The following is a 4,748-nucleotide window of genomic DNA, read 5'->3' on the forward strand; positions in this document are numbered from 1 at the left end:
AATAATATCCCTAGTCGAGCCCAACTGAGCCTTTAAAGATTGATTTTGTTCTAACTCACATGATTAGACTATCCTTTTTATTGATACCATAGTTTAGATCCCAAGCCCTAATGCATTGTGTTAGGTCTAAAGGTAGAAGCAAAAAAGAAAAACAGATAGGGTGGAAAACCGTGGTTGTTGGGGAAGAATGAAAGAAAAAGGTAAAGTAATGCCTCATGATTAGGAATTTGAGTTGTCCTGGTCCTAAAAAGGGCAATGTGCACCTTAGCTAAAGATAAATCTCTAAGTCAACGGCGGTTGTTGTTGAATGTCAAAAAAATTGATCAATGAGTAATAATAAAGAAAAAAAGGGGGCAAAAGTAACTTAAGGAAAGGTTGGGAAAACTGGTGGAAGTTATTGAAGAAGAGAGGGGCTAATGCAAAAGAAAAGTTGTGATTGTAAAGAAAAAGCAGAACATAGTGTATTTTATGGAGAATGAGTCACTAATGTCATATAAATGAATCCTTCCTCACCCTCAGCCCACATTACAACCAGAACAGGTCCTGTTAGATTTTGAGCATGATACACTTGATTAGTCGAGATGTACATAATGGGCAAACCTATGATTCTTAGTACATGTATGATGTAGTGAGACTGTGTTTGTCTTAAAAGTCCATAAATGATAGTCGATTGAGTAACGTGAGTATATGGAGTGTTTCTTGACGTGAGGGGCACTTGTTGTATGAGGATAAGTTATAAGGAATAGTGCTTATATTTTTAAAAGCGTTGGTTGCAAAAAGTTGTCAAGTCATATACTGGAGACATGCATATTATGATTGAAAACATGCTATTATGAAGGGTGAACAGATCTTCTGGAAGTTGATAGTGGATGCACAATCCAATGTAGTGAGTCTAGATCTAGGAGTAGTGAGTAGTTGTTCGAGGACGAACAAAGTTTGAAGTGTGGGGTAGTGATCTTGGGCATCTTCATATGCCCATAATGCTAAGTATGTCAACATTCATGCCTAGTTTGAATTCAATCTGTATGCGTTAAGAGTCGTATCAAGTTATGTGTTCATTTATGAGATAACCAACATGATTTGTTGTGTAGGGAAGCTTAATGGGAGAAATATGCACAAAAGGGACAAAGGAAGCAATCTGAAGATTTGAGTCAAAAGAGAGCAAGGAAGAATCTGAAGAAAATTCTCAAAGCCATTTGTGTGCTGGTCCCGTGTGGCGAAGAGGAAAGCAGAATTAGGGTAACAAAATTAAATTGAGGCAGAACACGTCATGATGCCTCCGCATTGCGCAGAAGAAGAAAAGTTCTTGGGCGAGAATCTGGAAGGCGTCGCGCGCCTGAGGCCTTGAATTGGCCGTTTCACTATTTAGTATAAATAGGGTTTTATTTTATTTTTATTAAATATTATTTTTCTGGGTTTGAAGAACGATGACTTTGGAGACTTTTTTCTTGAGTTTTTAGGGTTCATTCTTAAACTCTTCTCTTTTCAATCGTTTGATGAATGAAAAACATTGTATGATTGAATATTGTATTATGAGTAGCAAAATACCCTAGTTCTAAGGTTGTGGCAACATGATGAATGTAATCTCTTGATTTGGTTTTGGGTTTATTATTGACTACCACATGAACCACTCTTATGTTCTTATTTTTATATTTCATACTTGATCACCATAGAAATAAATTTATTTTCCTAATTGAACTTGGGAGAGGATTAAAAGGATAGAACGTGGGGCACAGGGAGCTTGTTGGACTCTAAATAGCTAGAGTTGATTTAATTATAGGATAGGTATATATCTAGAGGCCTCGTTTGGGTTACCATATAAAAAGGTAACTTAATGCTTAGTATTTAATCACTTTATCCCAGCTCATCGATGTAGTTAGAGTGTCAAGTATTGTAGGTTAGAGGTCGGAAGACCATAAGCATACATCTAACCCTGTGATTTAGTGATTCGATAGTTAATAATTACCCATTTAAATGATATTGATAGCATGATTCCTGATAAAAGTTGCAGCCCTGGATCTTTCCCAAATCATTGTATGAAACTGAATCATATTGGTTACATTTCATTTCAAGTTAGAAGCAGATAATAAGTAACTCTTTAAATCTGGATGTTATATATGTGTTGAACTACAACTTAGGAGAATTGAGTAGTTTTAATAATAAGTCCTTGTGGGTACAATACCCGGATCTCACAAAGAGCCACTTTATGGCTTGTACGATCGGGTGTACTTGCGTGTGCGATTTGACCTCAACAAGGATTAATCACTAAAATTGTTATTTTGAAATATTCTTAATTGTCATCGAAGGTGCTACCTAATGGTCAATTAAGTGGGTTGGTATCCATGAGATCCAAGGTTCAAAACTACATACCTAGTGTAATCCCACAAATGAGGTCTAAAGAGTGTATTGTGTACGAAAACTTTACCCCAACAAGGTAGAATGATAGTTTCCAATATACCCTCTACTCAAGTAAAAACATTACAAAGAAGATTGAATAAAATTTGGAGGGAAGATGCCAAGAGTAAATGTTGAATAAAAAACAAAAAAAAGGAACATTCACAACCAAAAAGTAATACAATAATAAAAGTACCAGAAATAGTAATAATACTCCCTCTCCCCAATTTATATGACTTAGTTTGAGTTGGCAAGAACTTTAAGAGAGAAAGGATTACTTTTCCAACATGTGGTCTAAAATAAGTCATAATCGTTAGTGTGGGTGTAAATAATTTTATTAAAGCTAAAATGGGACTTTGAAGTTATTTGTGACTAAATAAATAAATGTGTCTTTTCTTGTAGGATGGACTAAAACAAAAAGTGAGTTATGTAAATTGTGATAGAGGAAGTATAATTTTTTTCACTTTGAAAATAAAATCTCTTTTTTCAGTTACTCACCAATTTTCATGGTCAATCCGGTCCCAAGTGTCAAAGCTAAAGTGTTCCATTTACAAATAGTTGTTCTAGCATGGTATTAATAATTTACAAAATATTGTAGATATGCCTATTTATTGCGGAATAATGCAAAGTTACATTTTTAAATTTCACAACTTACACTAATAACATTTACCCATTTTTTGTTTTTTATCTATCTAAAAATAGGCTACCTTGAATGGAAAAATTCTCCATCCATCATGTTAATAACTTGTGTTTTTATAGTAATGCATTACTATACTACTTTTGCATACTTAAAATCAATCTAAAACTTGTAAAGTACTATTTTATAAAACGACTTTACCAACAACATATATTCAACTATTTCACTCAAAAAGGTGGGCTCATCATTATATTTGGCTAGGCGGTGGATGAAGCATAACCTTTGCTATTTTCGAAGGGGACTGAATGTTTTCAAAGTGGATAAAAGAGAAATATATCAATTTTGGTATGCATTGAGGGGTCTCTATTAGGTGGATGGAGGAATGATTAATTGATTTGTTGCGTTGCATAGACTATGAGGCGAGAGGTAATGCATTCTAGGTATAAAAAGTCACAAGAAACATAAGTTACCTTGAATCCTTGAGACTTGGCACCACCAAAAATAGAACAGTTTGCAGCTCCGCAAAGAATCAAACAGTTCCACCTCGATACAATTAAAAATTATTATAGTTATATGACAGCTCCTTTCAAACAGATATATATCTCGCTTTCTAAATATTCCTATCCTTGTTTCTGATAACACTGTCAATTTCCCTGTTTCACTTCACAATTTGGTAGGCAGGGATTGAAGGAACACACAGTATTAGTAATATCAATAGACATCAGTTAACGGACTCAACACGATATGTATCTGATTCAATTTTCGTCATCTCAACAACTGATATTTGAAACAGTTACCATGAATAATTAATGAATCTATCGAAATTTCCCTTTTAAGTACCATCAATGAAATAATTAGCATTCAATGAAGTTATATACAGGTCCTATGTGAAAAGGAAAAAGGCCACGAGAAATCTTAACTATGTGTCCAATCGGTGAAGCTTGCTAGAGACCGTGAACCACTCAGAGTACCGCCAAATGTCAAAAAACAATGGGCCTACAGGTGTGACCAAAAGCCAATAAAAATAGGTCTCACCAAACTCTATCAGCGCACCGCTGAATAGACAGGAAACTTCGCTGAATTTACTAGAATGATGGTCCTCCAGTTATTTGCAAAAGGCGAAACACATCGCGACAACCGAACGACTCAACGGACCACCAAAATGGTTTTAGCATCGCACAATCACTAGTCCCAACACATTCAGTACACATTATTTGAAAACAACTAAAGTTTGGGTTGCCTCCAATGAAGCGCCTTATTATACGTCGTGCACGACGTGGAAATTCTTTCAAGCATCTTCAAGATACACCACTTCAATTACTAATATTTCTTGAGTTTCTCAAAGTAGAGTTTCAGACTCTGTCCATTCACCTTGAAAACTGGTCCATCTTTACCTTTCACTTCAATTGCCCCATTTGTGAAAACTCGAGATACATTGAATGGGCCAGACCAATTTGATTTGAGTTTGCCTGAGAAAAGTTTCAAAAGAGAATTGTATAGAAAGACAAAATCTTTTGCTCGGAATTCATGCTGAAGGATTTTGTCATCATGCCAGCTTCTTTATTTTCCCCTTATACATTATTGAACTTTCATACGCTCTCAAGCGAAATTACTCAACTCATGAAGTTGATTTACTTCGAGGCATTCTCCAAGTTTAGATTTAATTTCTTCATTGCTACCGAACTTGATATTTTAGGGGGGGGGGGGGGGGATTAAA

General features: G+C 35.3%; 1 long non-coding RNA gene across 1 annotated transcript in view; it reads right to left on the reverse strand.

Annotated features, from left to right (window-relative positions):
- Nucleotides 1-3,814: 3,814 nt before the first annotated feature.
- The window catches only part of LOC107024249, a 4,190-nt gene continuing 3,256 nt past the window's right edge, over nt 3,815-4,748 (reverse strand). The window contains exon 2 of the long non-coding RNA XR_003579567.1: nt 3,815-4,500. This is a non-coding gene — a long non-coding RNA (uncharacterized LOC107024249). The remainder of the gene's footprint in view (nt 4,501-4,748) is intronic.

The sequence above is a fragment of the Solanum pennellii genome, chromosome 7 (assembly GCF_001406875.1).
Source record: "Solanum pennellii chromosome 7, SPENNV200".
Classification (NCBI taxonomy): Eukaryota; Viridiplantae; Streptophyta; class Magnoliopsida; order Solanales; family Solanaceae; genus Solanum; species Solanum pennellii.